Genomic DNA, 17,488 nt, shown 5'->3' on the forward strand with positions numbered 1-17,488 from the left:
GTCTTATATAATAGGGACTACTGAGTCCTTCATTTCATAGATGGGAAAATTGGAGCCAGGAATGCACAGTGACCTGCCAGACGTCACACTCTGAACAAGCAGAACCAGGATTAGAACCTAGGTCTCCCAATTTTTGGTCCAGGGTCCCTTCTGCACACTCGATAGCTTTTGGCAGCCCTCCTTAGCCTCTTCGCTCATGATAGCTCCATTTCCTATTATAAAGGTGGATAGAAGATTTTTTCTTTTAACTTGTGGACTTTTGTTTGTAATTTAGTGGAGATTTCTCCAAAAGCCAGTGAGGCCCTGGGCTGTATGAACCCAGCAGTTTCCTGGTGTCCAGGGCCTCTCCAGCTGTACCATCCTGTCACTCTGGCCAGCCGCCCTCTGGGCCAGGCTGGAGCCAGGGGGCAGGGCCAGATGACCTCCTGTGACTTCATCTAGCCCAGACACCATTTTCTCCCCTTCTAGATAGTTTTTCCAATCACCAAGTGAATCTGAGACTGTCTATTCTTTCGACGACTACCTTTCAACTCAAGTTATGGTTTTATAAATAATATATATGGCAAGTCAGTGCTGGAGAAAGGACGTTCATTTCGCTCTGAAATATTTATGGCCTGGAGTGTCTGCTTACTTTTCTTTAGAGTCATTTTTTAGCCCAGCGTGTTGGAGAACGCGACAGCCCAGGGCATCTTTGGAGGCGGCAGCACAGACAGTCCTTCCAGCCCGGCTGTTGAGCCTATCCATCCCATGGCCGACAGGGGAGATGGCACCTCGGCCAGGGGACCTCTCCCAGCCCAGGCCTCCTAAATTATCTCAGGGAAGGCTCTGAGCCAGTGACAACAATCAGTGCCACTGCCTTTGAAACAGCCGTTGCTTTCCAGCGTGCAGTTTGAATAATAACAAACACTACATCAGGCTTTCTTGAATATGATCTTTAATCCTTGGGCCTTTCCTGGGAGGTGTGCATTATAACTCTCTTTACAGATGTGGAAACTGAGGCTCAGAAAGATTAAGGAATTTCTGAAGGTCACATCATAACCAAGTAGAAGCCTGGATTTTTACCCAGCCTTGCTGACCCTTTATCTCAGTCTTTTCTCTTATACCAACCTGTCACCCAGCCTGGCCCATCATCTGTAGCTGGGAGCCAGTGAATGGGTTCCAGATCATTTTCCATGGCAGTGTCTGCCTGTCTGCAATGTTTGAACCGCTGGGGGCTTGGATCTGGGAATAACAATGTGTGCTGAACAGCCGGGCTTGAATCCCACACCTAAGGCGATGGGTGCATTCTTGCATTGTGCGAAAGTGGGTCAGATGAAAGTCTGAATTAAAGAATGATGGTGCTGGAAGGATCCACACAGTCATCTTCTCTAACTTCCCATGTTACAGGTGGGAGGTTAGGAGCCTGACAGGGACTTGCCCAGGTCCCCAAAGAGCCCATTGGTCATGATGGTGTCTCTTGGAGCCCAGTCATCGGGTCAACCTCACCTCTCTTCCCAAACCTCTTTTCTTATAGGAGAAAACTGAGACTTGGAAAGGGAAGAGCTTGGTCAGAATCACAGGAGTAGATGGATACAGAGCCGTGTACTTCCTAGGTCTGGCTGTAAATCATTAGTGAGTTAAAAAAAAAAATTGAGACTGTGCTTGTAAAATATAGATTTTGATCAGTGATTGGGATTAGGTAATGAGGACAGGAATATCTCACACTGTTCCTCCACCTGGAAGGACAATTTCCTATAGGAAAAAGGCACTTACAGGCTTGATAGTTGGTGACTTGGGCACCCTGAGGGCAGGGCTGACTCTGAGCTATCATCACTGTGGCAGGTTTCAGAATGATTGAAATCAATGAGGGACAAGATTTCTGAAAAAGTCCAGCTTACTCTTGAGCCAGAGGGAGCAGTCAGCTTGTTCAGCCCGGCTGCTTGGCCTATTCCTCCCACCCTGCCCTTGCCATAGGAAACCCCACCTGTGGTAGATGGTCTTTAAAGATGTGCGCCCCCACACACACACACACACACAGTGGGTGGAGCAGGGCTGCTCCCAGGCCCAGTGCTATGCAAACAGTTAACTGGTCAAGGCACTATGAGCCCAGACATTGAGCATGTCTAGACACTTGGATAAAAATGTGACACTGCCATGACAGCTAAGCATGATGCATGCATTTGTCTCCTCGAATAGGAAATAGTATACAATAAAACTGAGTATTGTCAACTTGTGAGGTGTGTCATGTTTGACCTGAGAAGCATCCTGGCCATATGCAGAGGGGCCACATATTTCCCACGACGGACATGTAGTTTGAGAAGCAGAGTGTGAGTCTGTACTGTGCTTTTGTGCATCCCCTCTGGGAAGAGCCAATACAGGGACATAAACACCACTCGCAAGTGCAGTGTGGGCTGGATCTCAGTCCCCACGCTCACTCCCCTGACGTCCCAGCTGGGTGCATTTGTGCAGTGCACAGACTGCACAACTTTCCATGGTAACCATGAGTGGAGGCTTGACTCTGCAGTAAGGACGTGAGAGACTTAAACATCTCCTTCCTCCCTGAAGTTAGACCTTTGGAGGCTCAGGGCTTGCCTCACAAGAGAAACCTGATTTCCCATCTCTTAAGGAAAAGAGTTGAAGGATTGTATGTCTTTTTGGAAAACAAACTGGTGACATCAGACTCTGGAATCGATGGCTTGAATTTCACTTAAATGCACAAGACCTCAAGTTAGCAAATTCACTAAGAACAGGGCTTTCTGAGATATCCGAGGAAGAGTCAGAAAGTTCAGTGGACCCCAAGTACTAGCACCCCCAGAGGACTTGGTTGAGAGGTAATAGCTCATTGTGGCTTTGATTTTCATTTCCCTGATGCATTTGCATTTCCCTCTAGACTGTTTTTTACTTAAATAATTTAGTATAAAAATGCGTACTCATAGGGACCATTTATTAAACATCTGTTTGTGAAAGCCACTGCGCTTGGGGCTCTTATCACACAAACTCATCTTAATTTTATAACCTTAGTCAGGAACGCGGGTGTAGTGGGCAGAATAATGCCACTGACATTAAGAGAGTGTTCTGCATTCTCCAGGTGGACCCAATACAACCACAGCGTCCTTTAAAACAGAAGTGGGGGGGGGCGGGGGGCGGTCCGAGTTAGAGAGAGATTTGAAGATGCTACCGTCCTGCCTTTGGGGCCAAAGGATGTGGGAAGTCCACAGAGGAGGAAAAGGTAAGACAACAGAGTCTCCCCTAGAACCTCCAGAAAGGAACATGGCCCTGCTGACACCTTGATTTTAGCCCAGGGAGACCCATTGCAGACTTCTAATTCCAGAACTATATAAGATAAATTTGTGTCATTTGAAGCCACTAAACTTGTGGTAACTTGTTACAACAGTAATAGGAAACGAATACAATGGGGTTCAGAGAGGCTTTGTAACTTGCCCAAGATGGCACAGTGTTGAGGTTCAATCCCAGGTCAGTCTGATTCCAGGGCCCTTGCACTTTCCCTCTGCTCCACACTGTCCCCTGTTGCCACTCTAAATGGCCTTGTTGGGGGGGTGGGAGAGAGGCAAGCTCCTGGCACTGGGTGCCTGAAGGAACGGAGAGGAGAAACACAAATGGAGTGGAGAGGTATCTGTGACCCTGTTGGCTGTGGGTGGGCCTCCGCTTTCAGCCATAGCTCTGAACAAAACACTTGCTCAAGTCTTCAGGCAGCTCACCCTGATCCCAAACGAGGAAGGTTCACCACAGGGCCAGTGTCAGGGACCAGGGCCTGTCCACCAGCGTGCTGGGGGGTTGGCCGTCTCTTGGAAAGAAGACGCCTCATGAGAGTCGGAGAGATGCAGATTTGAATCCCATTCCATCACATTGAAAAGGTGCGACTTCCTCTGAGTCTCAGCTTCCCCAGAATAAAAAGGGGGTAATGATTCCGCTTTTATATCAGATCCTGAGGCAAGGTCCCTGCTGCCCAATCCACAGCAGTTTCCCTTTCCCATGACCACTTACCCTCGCCCAGTTGCCCTCCAGGCCTGGCAGAATGCTTCTTTGTAACTTCCAGTGATGACTCTGTCTTGTAGATTCAAATACCTCCCAGGGCCAGGTTGATTCCAAAGGACCCTCGGCAGTTTGTCTTGTATTTGCCATGCTTTCACTCTTCCATTTAACCTCGGGTGGCACTTTTCCCATCCTTTTCTTCACACATAAGAGCCAAAGAGATGCTCTGCTCACACACAGTGGGGAGAGCTTGGTGTTCATCTCTGATCTCTCAGAAAGAAGGCTTTTGTTAGCAATCAGACAGAGCGGCCAGCACAGCTTCACTAAAGGTCTGCGGTGGCAGGCCACAGGGCTCTAGGCTGAGGTTGGGCCTTGTCAATGACCAGGCACCTGATAGAGACAAAGGCATAGAAACCAGCTAATTAGATTTGCAGACTGTACTAACTCTCTCAGGGGTTCCCAGCCACCCCGCCAAGGATGACAGTGCCAGGCGCACTCCCCACAGAGGCTGAGGCATCTGATTGAAGCTGAGTAGTTGGAGTTTGGGGCCCACTGGAATCTAGTCAAGGGACTGCTTTCATTCATTCACTTTTTCATTCATTCATTCACTCATTCACCTGCTCACTCATTCACTCACTAACTCATTCATTCATTCAACAAATACATTTCAAGTACCTACCTTGTACCAAGCACTGTGTATGGCACTGGGAACACCTCGGTGAAGAAGATGGACACCTCTGGGTTAGTAATTCTTTTCATCTGGAATCTCAGGGTGTCCTGCCAATATACAGTAGTCTTTGCAAGAATCCCACATGCATTTCTTTACTAGAATGCACCTGAGGTCCTGAGTGTTAGGAAGATCACCCAGAGTGGTGAGCTGGGCCTGGGCAGGGTTCAAGTTGGGTGCACTGGCTGGAGCCCAGGGACAAGGGGGCCTATTCACAGCTGCCTCCCCTGGGTGAGCCCTGCTGTCTGCCTCTGTCAGGATAGCAGACAGGGAGGCAGGGCTGGGGCAGCGGCAGTCCACTCTGCTCGGACTCTGCCTGGAGGAGCTTCCTCACCCCACCAAGATTCTAGGAAAAGGGCTCCCTCTAGATGACCTATCGTTCAAGGCTGGGCCCTGCACACTGTAGTCAAAAGTCACCTTCCCAGTGGGGCCTTTCCTGGCTGCCCTGCCTTAACCTTGACCCTCTGCCCCACCCCAGACATTTCATGTCCCCTTTCTCTCCTGAACACGTACCACCACCTAACCTGTCATATACTTATTTTATTTATTTATCTTGTTTATTGTGTGTCTTCTTCCACAGAATATGAGCCCCGCGAGGACAGGGACTTTGCCCGTTCTCTTCACTGAGGTGTCCCCAGCGCCAAACACAGTGTTTGGTACAGGGTAGGTACTCAAAACATATTTGTTGAATGAATGAGTGAGTGAATGAGTGAGCAGGTGAATGAGTAAATGAATGAGTGAAAAAGTGAATGAATGAAAGCAGTCCTTTGTAAAGATGATTCTCCCTCCAAGGCATCAGTGAGGGCTGGGTAGTTAAGGGACTGATGTTCTCACAAAGCCAGCAGGGAGGAAAGGGGGCTTGTAGGGGGTGGACCGAGGCTGTGAGCTGAGAAAAGCAGGCGACGAGGCCAAGCTCCGTCTCTGGCACTACCCAGCTCTGCAGACTGGGGCAAGTGACAGCTTTTCCAGTTCCTTCATCCTCAAAATGGGGATGGCACCACTGACCTCGGAGGCATCAAGGACACTGAAGGGGTCCTTGGCCTCCAGAGTCTTTCAGCTGTGGGTACCTGAGGTTATTCATAGCTCTGTCCATGGTTTCTGCCCTGAAGGAAAAGAGGAGCCAGGAACATGAGCCCGTCTTGGGTAATTGGCAGTGGGGCGGAGGGTCTGGGGCTCCTGAGGGACGGGGTAGTTGAAGGTGGGCAGAGTGAAGGGAGCAGGACCTGGAATCCCAAAAGGAAGGAATGCTCTAGAAGGTCCAGTCTCTTGGAGGTGGACGTTGTATGCAGGAAGTTTAATGGGGATGCTCTCGGGACAGCAGTGGGGTGTGGAAAAGGGAGAGCTAAGGGTTACAACTAGACTTCACAGCTGGGGCTGGGCCTGCACAGCCCCACGCCTGTCACTCAGGAGACAGGCTGCCCCAGGAAAGGGCCAGGTCTCAGGCCTTTGGTGGAGCGGATCTCTTCAGCAGATAGTAATACAATTACCTTCTCAGCAGTTGGGGATAATCCTTCAGACCTTAAGGGGACTTCGGGTGCGGCAGCAGAATGTCTACTCCAGTGGGTCATTAGGGCAGGGCCAGACTCAGCTGTCCTGGCTCCACTGTGGCCACAAGGGCTCCAGCCTTTGACCTTTGTGACTTCTAGCTGTGGTCCTCCTGTTCCCTTCACATTTTTCCCCTTCCCAGAATGGCTGAGGATGACAAGCAGGGGCTGGGGGAAGTGTGGGAGAGTGGGGGAGGAGCGAGAGGCTGACAGCAATAAAGTGGAGAAGTTCATACAAGTCAAGACGTTCAAACAAGGCAGAGAGTACGGCCAGGGAACAGTGGGTCTGGACTCTGGGCCTCCCAGCTCTGTTGCCTGCCTGCTGTGCCGCCGTGGGAGATTCTCCTTCCCCTCTGATCTTCACCTGCATGGTGGAGGTTCGGGCAGTGGGGAGCATCAGAGGAGATGTGGATGAGAAAGAGTATGGCCACACTTAGACAAGGTCAGCAGGTGTGTGCACTGTGTGTGTAGGAACCAGCCTTCGCCCAGGCTGTGTTGTTGGGAGCTGTGCTTCGGAGCCCTGTCTTTGGGCGGGGAGAGGCAGCTTCCTTCCTTAGAGATGTCAAGGGGGTGCTGGGGTGGCCGCCAGGGTGGGGGAGACTGGTTCTCTTTGCCCCACTGTGGAAGCCCCTGGAGGACTCTTGGCTGAGGGCCAGTGAGTGAATATATAGCTGGGGAGCTTTGTCACAGCCAAGCCCAGGGAACAAAACCCTGGTCCCCCCAAGGCCTGTACAGCCAATCAAGGGCTGGTGAAAACAGCAATTATGAGCTGTGTTATTAAAGGCTGCAGGATTTTAATTAACAATGAAATTACCTGGTGGTGGGACCCAGGGAGGGAAGGGATAATGATGGATTGCTGGAAGGCTGTCAGGGCTGTTGTTTCAGCCCCTCTCAGCCCCAGCTAGGCCTGGGAGGTGGTGAGGCCAGTTTTCCAGTTGCTAATGAGGAACTTTTGCGGGAGCTCAGGGTTGGGCTGGCCAGAGGTGGTGGGGGTGTGCTCCTAGGGGGCACCCTCCACCCTATGGCTGCAAGGCCTAGGTGCAGCAGAGATGATAGGCTCAGATATAGGTGCTGACAAGCAGGGCCAGGAGAGGGAGCCCAGCAGAACCCAGGGACCCCTAGCTACAAAGCCTATTAGGAAGGAGGCTATGCTCCCCAGTTAGGTACCCACTTAGAATCTCCTGGGGCCTCTTATACAGCAGATATCCTGGTCCCATCCCATATGCAAGTTAACAAGTATTCTAATCACATTTAAGTTTCAGAATCAATGATTTTGAGGCCATTGGTTTTCCAATCTTTTTTTAATGCTTCAGCAACCATTGCTTCAAGTCAAACCTTACCAGGAAGGCAAATTAACCCAACAGGTCAACACCAGTGCACTCTGTCAAGGCCAGTGAGGAGAGGGTGGTCTAACCCCTCTCCCCTTTCCCACTCAAGGCAGCAAACAGCTTCTAAAATTAGCTCAGACAAATGCAATTTCTTTCCCATCTCTGGCACCTTCCCCTTCTCCATCCAGCACCTGGGTGGTTCAGATGGTGGCCCCAGACCTTCAGGACTAGACAGGACAAGGCAGGAGCTGAATTTCTGCCAGTTAAGATGATTTTGACCCAGGAAGGATAAGCTGAAAAGAGTTTTCTGGCTGACACTAAGGGTCATGAGGGTGGGCTCTGGAGCCAGGCTGCCTGGGTCCAAATCCCAGCTCTGTTCTGGGCTTGCTGGGTAATGTTGGACAAGTTACTACACTTTGTAAGCCTCAGTTTCCTCAGCTGTGAAATGGGTATGAGGCAGGACTCTGAGACCTCTCCTCAAAAGTCAATGTCAGTACCCCACCCAGTCTTTCACCTTATAGAATGTTCTAGAACTGTTGTGGAAGAGTCCACATGGGCCAAGCCTTTAGAACTGGGCTTGTTGGGAAGCAAGTAGTCAGGAAGTGTCTGCTGTGACTGTCCAGGGGGTTGGATATCCTCCTAGGACAGAGCAGCTCAGAGTCATTTGATAGAGTCTGTGTGGCTCTTGCCCAGAGGATGCGAGGGGGCCAGCAGGGGAACCCTCAGTTGGAGGCATTTAAATCTTGCCTCTGGCACCTCCCTCCAGCATGACCCTCGGCAAGGCACAAGCCCCTTTGAACCCACCTCCAGAGGGATGTGTGAGGATGAAATGAGATGATGTGCCAGATCCAATGAGCCGTCCTCAGTCTGCATTGTACTGGACTTCTCACCAGCATTGACACAGCTGACTTCTCTCCTCCTGGAAGCATATTCTCTATCTGGCCTCTGTGACCCTGCACTCTTCTCCCCCACCACTGGCTGCTCCTGAGCAGTTCCTTGGTGGGCAGGATGGACAGACTGTTCTTTCAGCTCCTCCTGGGCAGTCTGAGTAAAGGTAGATGGACCATCCTTTTAGCTTTTCAACTGTGGACAGATCTTTCCTTTGCCTCATCCTTTGAGGTCTAGATCTAGTCTCTTTAGTTCAGCTCTGACGTTCCTGCTCAAACAGATCTCTGGGTCCGACTTATAATCAGTGTTCAGTAAAACTTTATTAAATGATCAACAAGAGAAGTGGAGTGGGGTCAGATAGCTCCTGGGACATTTACTGGCACATAAATTTGAATTCTGTGGGAATAACTGGAAACGGGGCCTGGAACCAGGGTGTCACTGCATTGTGGTTTTAGTACTATTACAAGGATACAAGCTAGAGCAATACTTTGTTTGCTAAGCACTTTCACATATTGTGTATTGTTTGCTAAGCATTTTTACATTATTCCACTTGGTCTTCTGAGCTGGTATTTTTCTTTCTATTTTATAGATGAAGATTCTGAAGCATAGCAATGTAGACCATTTGCTCAAGCACCCCTACCCCTGGAGATGTAAAGAACCGGACAAATAATTATTGAGTAGATATCTGAGGCAGAGGATAAAAGATTATATAAAGTCAATCCTCATTATGTACGGGTTCCATCTTTACGAATTCACCAACTCACTAAAATGTATTTGTAATCCCAAAGTCAATATTCATGGTGGTTTTGCTGTCATTCATGTGCTTTTGCAGAGTGGTAAAACAATTTACTTGCCTATTGTGTAGTTCCCAGCTGAAGTTGAGCAAGACCATGCTCTGTCTTCTTGCTTCAGCTGTCATTCAGAGAAGCCCAGAGGATTGAGACGGCAGGCATAGCGCAGTGGAATGTAAGAAGCTCCAGCTCTCAGACCAATTGGATAGGATTTAAATCCCAACTCTGGCATCTGTTAGTGGGGCAGCCCCAAGCAAATCAATTAACTTCATTCTGAACTTCATTTTATCTTTTTTAAAATAAAGAAAATAGAGTCTACCAGGATAAGTTGTTTTTAAGGTTTACAATTATAATCTATATGATTATATAATTTATATAATCTGTATGATTATATAGCTTATATGATGTATGTAATATAATCATATAGATTATATATAGATAATATATAGATTATATGATCTATATAATATATAGTACACACATGTATTGGGGGTGCAAAAAAATGTATACACATTTTAAGAGATGTTACCTTAAAATGTGTATATGTTTTGGGTTTTTTTTGGCACCCACTGTATATTTGTCCTAGGAACAATGTTTCAGTATTCACTCAGTATATGTGGCAACTTTATAGAACTTAACTACTGTGAATAATGCAAATTGGCTGTGTTCTTCTCACATTTACACACAAAAAAGGGATGAAGGAGTTTTAGAAATAGATACGGAGAGATGGGGAGCAGGAGAAGCTTGAAGCAAGGCTGCCAGTAGGGTATTGTTGGCTTGTGACACAAGAAACTCTCAGATTAACAAATTTTATCCTCAAACAATCCTCATAAATTTCCAAGGAAAATGAGCAACTCACAGTAAAAAAAATCACAAACATATAAAACACCATAAGTGAGAACAAACAGCAAATATATATATATATATATATATATATATAATGTATTAACACAAAGGTATTAATCCTGGAATTATTAAACAAAATGCAAAATAACTGTTTATGTGTTTAAATAAATACAAGATAAACTTGAATATATGAACTTGAAATAAACACATTTGAAAAAAAGAATGAAATAACCAAATGGGATTTCTGACAATAAAAATTAGAATAACTGAGAATAAAACAAAGCTGTGCTCACAAATAAAGAGGAAGACTAGACACAGCTGAAGAGAAAGAGTTAATCAACTAGAAGAGAGATCTAAAGAAATTATTCAAAACATAATGCAAATGGTCAAAAGGAGGTGAAAAATATTAAAGAAAAGCAAAGATACACAAAGAATACAGTGAGAAGGTCTAGTATGTATTTAATCAGTTCTAGAAGGAGGAAATAGGGAGAATGGGGAAATGATAGTGGCTAGGAATATTCTAGAATTGTTGAAAGACTAGTCTGCAGATCTAGGAATTCTAGTGAATTACAGGCAAGAAAAATGCAATGAAATATGCATTTAGACACATCACTGGGAAACTGCAGAACTCCAAAGAAAAAGAGCAAAGACAGATCACCAATAAGCAATCAGATTGACAGCTGATTTCTCAACAGCTACAATGGAAACTAGAAGAAAGTGGATAACTTCAATGTGCTGTAATAAAATAGCTTTCGACTATCAACACAGCAGCCAGAATGATTACAATAAAAACTCAGATAAATGCTATTGTGCTTGAAAGTTTTCAGTAGCTCCCCATTTTGCTCAAAGTCTTTATAATGGCTACAAGCCCCAACCAGTTTTGTTCCCCTGTTATCTCTGACTGCTTCATATACTCTTTCCCTCACATACTCTGTTCCATCCATGCTGGCCTCCTTGCTGTTCCTTGAATGTGGCAAGCACACTCTCATCTCAGGACTTTTGCACCAGCTCTTTGCTCCACCTAGAGTACTTGCCCCTCAGATATCCAAAAGTGTTTGTCCACATGTCACCTTCTCAATGAGGTCTATTCTGACTAGTGTATTTAATATACTATCATATATATATATATATATATATATATATATATATATATATATATATATATATATATATATATATATATATACCGTCTCTCTCCCAGGTATTTCTGACCTCTCTAATCCTGCTCTACTTTTCTTTTTGACATGGGTTTTCACTTTCATATATAAGATACTTGACTTGTCTGTTTTGTTTATTCTTCCTACCCTCTCTTCTAAAATGTAAGGCCCACAAGGACAGGAAGGTTTTGAGTTTTGTTTACTGAGGTGTCCCAAAGGTCCAGAATGGGTCTTTGCACATAGTAGGCCCCCAAATAAATATATATTGAATGAATGAATCAATTCTATATTTAGCATGAGTGGGGAATAGAGACATTTTCAGTTAACAAGAATTCAGCCAGACCTGTATGAAATGAAATTTGGTTGCACTTGAGAAATGAATATGAACTCTTGGGAAACGACTGAGATGCAAAAAGGAATGAAAATCAAAAACAATGGTAAACGTGAGGGTAAAAATAAACACTGACTGTATAAAATAATAACAATGTCTAACGTGTGTGGGGGACACAGTTCAGTACTAAAATGCTAGTGAAAAATAGCATGTAAATTGGAAGGAAAGTGATTTAAATCAAAGAGTTTGAAGGTTCTCATATTTGTCAGGAGGAGGAAGTAAATCAACTTTAGAATGTATTAAGTATGCATGTTAAAAAAGCTAGCACGATAGCTAAAAATAGATATCTGATATATAACTCAAACAAATGGGGGTGCGGTGGGAAAATGAAATGAAAAGAGAGCGAGAGAGAAACCCTAAAAATCTCAGTCACTCATGGTGGATGTATTATTGTTCAGAAAATACTCTGCCTCTCCCACCTCCCCATGGGAGGAACCTAGTTCCCCACGTCATCATCGTTGGGCTTGACCATGTGACGTGCTTTAGCCGATGGAATGCGAGTAGATGTAACACAAAGGCTTTAAATGTCCCCGCACGATTTGGCTTTTCCCATGTATTTCTGCCACTGCCACCTGCCCCAGAAAGCCTCTGCTGCTTCAGCTTGGCCCTAGGGAGAATATTCTTTTTTTTTTTTTTTAAAGATTTTATTGGGGAATTGGGAGAGGGAACAGCGTTTGGGGAATCAGGGAAGGGGAACAGACAAGTTGCTGTCCTTTTGTTCTCTAGTCTAGTTGTGGAGGACGTCGCTTCACTGGCCCATGTTGGTATTGTGATCATTGTGCTCTTTCTGGCTGAGGAAGATAGGTCGCTGGCCCTTGGACAGCTGCTCCCGGTATCTTATGGCAGCCCACTGCAGCAGGGGCTGCAGCCTACGCTGTCGCCGGTGACTCACGGCAGCCCAGCTCCAGGTCGAGCTGTTGTTCACCATCTTAGCGGTAGAGCGTGCAGCATCACTGGCCCATGTGGGATCTGAACCAGCGGCCCTGCTGCTCAGAGCTTGAGCACCCAAGCCAACTCTTAACCAACGAGCCACTCGGCCTGCCCAAGAATATTTTTGAAATATACCCACAATATGAAATAAAGAAAAGTCCAGGCAAAGCTGCAGCCAACCAAGAGGGAGAAATACATTTTTGTTGTAAGCCTCTGAGATTTTGGTGCTGTCTGTTATGCAGTATTATTGTAGTCATATCTAATTAATACACAGATCAAAACAAGACAAGAAAAAAGGGGCAGAAAAGAAGCAGGAAGTGTAGGTAAAATAATAAAACATTATAAGATGGTGGAAATAATTGGTCACCAATTACCAAAATGTAAATGGACTTAACTCTCTAGTTAAAAGACAAAGGCATTAAAATAAAATTCAACCATGTGCTATTTACAAGAGACACAAAAAAACCATCAGGAGGGATCAAAAGTTAAAGGATAGAAAAATATGTTCTAGGCAAATGACAAAAAAAGAGAAATAAAAATGGAAAGGCCATATTGAGGTCAGAAAAATTCACTTTAAGGCCAAAATTTTAACTAGAGATAGAGAGTCAATGAAGGATAAAAAAGGAGTTAATTCACCAGGAAGATAGAAAAATTTTCATCTTTATGCATTAATAACATAGGCTAAAATGTTTAAAGCAAGAATTGATAGACATAAAAGGAAATATGAAAGTTCATTATGATAATGGGACCATTAAAATTTTGCTTGCAATATCATATAAATCAAGTAGATAAAAATAAGAAAATGCTTAAAAGATTTAATAGTACATGTAACAAACTTGATCAAGTGGATATGTAGAGAACATTGGACCCAACAACAGAAGCATATTTATTATTTTCAAGGGCACATAAACACTTATGAAAAATAATCACATGTTAGTTCCTAAAGGTAGCTCAACGCATTTCAAAGGATTTGTATCATAAGATAATATGCTAATCTTATGATAAAATTATATGATAAAATAACCACAATGTGATATGATGAAAACCACGATAAAATTAATTTAGAAATCAATGATAAATAGATTACTAGAAAACCAGTCTACATTTGGACATTCAAGAAAGAAAAACTTCTCAATCCACAAGTCAATAAAAAAAAATCCATATTCATTGGGTGGGATGCTATAGAGAGTAAAACAAAATTAAATATAGCTGGGCCGGCCAAGTGGTGTGTTGGTTAGGAGTTGGTTTGGGACGCCAGCTCTGAGTAGATCCCACATGAGGGCCAGTGACATTGTGCCCTCTACAGCTAAGATGGTGAACAACGGCTTGCCCTGGAGCTGGGCTGCCATGAGTCGCAGGTGACAGCCCATAGGCTGCCCTGGGGCTGGCTGGCAGCGGGCGTGAGCTTTCGTGAGCTGCTGTGAGTGGCCGTCCAATGGCCGGCGAGCGACTGCCTCTCCCAGGAAGAGCGCAATGATAATACCAACATGGGCCAGTGAAGCGACGTCCTCCACAACTAGACTGAAGAACAAAAGGACAGCAACTTGTCTGTTCCCCTCCCCCAATTCCCCAATAAAATCAATAAAAAATTAAATATAGCTATACACATCAATGTAAGTGAACTTCCAACTAATATTTAATGAAAGAAGAAATTCACAGAAGGATGTACACAGTATGAGTCCATTTATCTTAAGGTCAAAGACCATCAAAACGAAATAATATATTACTTAAGATACATATGTGGGTGACTTTCAAGACAAGCAAGGGAAAAATTAACCTGAAATTTGGAATAGTTGTTATCCCCAGGGTCACGCAGCGTTCTAGTAATATTCTAATTCTTAAGGCAAGTACTTGAGTGTTAAGTTAATGTTTATCATATAAACTGTACCTCTACCTTTAATTCATTCTTCATACAGCTGACATATTTCACAGTAAACTTCATTTTACCAAAAAGCCTCAGACATGGAACTTCTCTGTGGTTGTGAGCCTACATCTGGCCAGAGGGGCAGCCTGGCTCATGGGAATAAAGAGCTTCTTTCTAAACAGATAAATCAGGATGGGCACAAAACTTGGCTTAGCTCATTAAGTGGAAAAAAAAATTGGTCCTGTTAAATTTGGTATTTTTTTTTCCAGATGGTATTCATTTCAGGAGACAGCCTGAGCATCATCACTGTCTCTCATTTGCTGAAACAAATTCCCCACAAATAAGGGCATGTTTCCATCTTGAGCTGCTGTTTCAGCAGCTGCTATTGTGGCATCTCCTTTCTTGCTTTAGGCCCTGTTTTGCTCCCCTCTCTTTCCCTTGCTCTTGTTCTTCATCTCCTTAGGGGTTCAGGGCTGGAGGAGAGTCTCATCCCATGCATGAACCCTGCCAACCCCATCCCAGCTGGATGGAGGTGCAGCCTCTGCTTACACACCTCCCCTGACAGGGAACTCATTCCTCCCAGGAGGCTTCCTGATTTGAACCCAACTCTAACAGCCTGTAGCATCTACTCATTGCTGATGGCTCAGCGATCTGGAGTCCCAGACCACAGTCAGTCCACCTTTCCTTTTTTGGATATCCTGCAGATGGTCACCGACAGCAGCCTCCCTACCCGCTACCCCCAAAGTCTTCTCCTTTCAGGAAAATTTTTTTAGTGCCTGTTCATGCCTCACATCATTTCTGACTTGTTTGAAAACCAAAATCCACTCCTCCCTGTGCACATACCAGTGTGGGACGTTATGAGACCCTGGGAATGTTCCTGACAAGCACTGGTCAGAATTTGGGTGGGCTTGGATATGAGGCAGGAGGGACCAGTGGGAGGGCAGGGAGATGAGCCTGGGGGCCTGCAGAAAGCTTGGGCCAATGGACCAAGCACAGGTCCTGGTATCCCCGGACTGCAGATGTCAGCATGGCTTGGCAGCTGACACCCCTCTGAGGACGCGTGGAGGGCTAATTTATCTACTCCCATCACCCCTCATTGAGTGAAGATGGTAGCGCCCATTCACAGGCTTTCTCTTGTGCCACCACCCTGGCATCCTCTGCGCCTTTTGGGCCACCCATGCCCTTGCCAGAGACTTCCTCTCTACACCACTCAGCCACTCCCCCTGTCACACCTCGGCCATGTCATCAACTAGAACTTGACCCCGAAATCTTAAAAAATATATAAATTAAATTTTAATCGAAGTAACAAAGCACATGGGTTTTAAAAAAAAATCACACAGAGGGACTTATACAAGGAAAAACAGTAGGGCCATTCCTCCCTGCCCATGTACCCTTCTTCGGCGACACCACTTGTAACTATTTTGTTTTCCCTTCTTCCTGGAGATTACTTTCCTATGTCTGAGAATGCACTCATATCATTTGTCTCTGTTAGCATTTTGAGTTGTAAGCAATAGAAGCCAACTCCGGGTAATTTCAGTAGAAAGGGCATTTATTAGAAGTATATAGGGAGATTCACAAAAATCAACGGGAGGCTGGAGATCCGGTGGTAGAGGAACTGCCCCCCCATAAGAACAATACCCCAATTCATGCCTGGCATTGACCTGGTGAAGACCCCTGCAGGCCCCAGATGCTGCAGCCTGTGGTTCCAGCACCGCGATGCTGGACACTGCTTTGAGGTCCCTGCCACTTTTAAAAGCTGAGAGTGGCTGCCCTAAGCAGCATCCAGTTGCACCAGAATGAAATCTACTGTGTATGCTTCTCCATCTCCTGGTTTTTGTAGCACAGTCTGAGAGAGTGCATGTGATTGGCTGAGCTGGGGCATGAACCTGACCCTGGCAGTGAGGGAGGCTGGGAAAAATCAATGGCATTTTGCCCTTCTATGGGGGGTTTGTGGGGAAGGAGTCCCGGAACAACGGAGAGGGGCCCAGATTCTTAGCGGCCAATAAGGACGACTTATGTTTGCTATGTTGGTATTTCTTGATTTTTCAATTTTAGAATCTGAAGTCTGCTTGCTCTGAGATCTGAAGACTTATTTATCCCCATTCCAACACCACCTCTCCTCCCAACATAGTTAGCCCCATTTTGAATGACTATCATTTATCTTCCCAACTTTAATTGTTTCATCAATCATTGGCAAACTGCCGCACAAGATAAGCTATTGATGCCTCTCCCATTTATGTCAATTCTCTTCCTCACTTTCCTCTCCCTACAGCTGTTGTTTCCATTGTCGCGGTTGAAAATATTTGCATTCCTTAATCTTAATGAAGCCTCCTCTGCTTTGTCTATAGGCTGATTATGAAAGTTGGTAATAAAGTGTTTCCATTGTTATGATTATGTAAATAGCCCGAGTTGTTCAGTGAGCGTCCTTTCTTTGGAGTCCAGCTTTTATTTCTCTGGAAGTTTCTCAGTGCTGTTCTTTGGCTTAGGTTTGTTTTATCTTAAATTCTTTTTCTATTCCGGGGCAGGGATACTATAAACTCTATGAGACCCCGTTTCTCCTGGGACCTTTCTGATGGGTGCTTACTACTTGCCCGTCCTCTTCACCAATCAGGACACAACCATCCCAGTACTTCCCTTCACGATTCCTCTGGGCTGGGACCACTGTTGCCTGAAGTCCCTTTCTTCTTCTTTTTTGTTTGTTCACTCTTTCCCTCGGGTGTAGGGGTGGGGTAGCGTGGATAGGTGATAAACTTGCTGAGACTTTGCATGTCTACAAAATTATCTGGTCCTCCCAGTTTGATTGCTAATTTGACTGGGTTTAGAATTTAAGGTTAAAAATAATTTCTCCACAGACTGTAGAAGGCACCGCTCAGTTACCTTCTGGTAGACGGTGCTATGGACAAGAGTTCTGTGGCTACTTGATTCCTAGTTCCTTTGCAGGTCACTTTTTCCTACCTCTGCCCCCCAGAAATGTTTCGGACAGTCTGTTTACCACCCGTGTGCCTACTGAGGTTTCACTGGGATGTTTCTATGTGGCTTTTTTTTTTTTT

This window comes from Hipposideros armiger, unplaced genomic scaffold (assembly GCF_001890085.2).
Source record: "Hipposideros armiger isolate ML-2016 unplaced genomic scaffold, ASM189008v1 scaffold_107, whole genome shotgun sequence".
Classification (NCBI taxonomy): domain Eukaryota; kingdom Metazoa; phylum Chordata; class Mammalia; order Chiroptera; family Hipposideridae; genus Hipposideros; species Hipposideros armiger.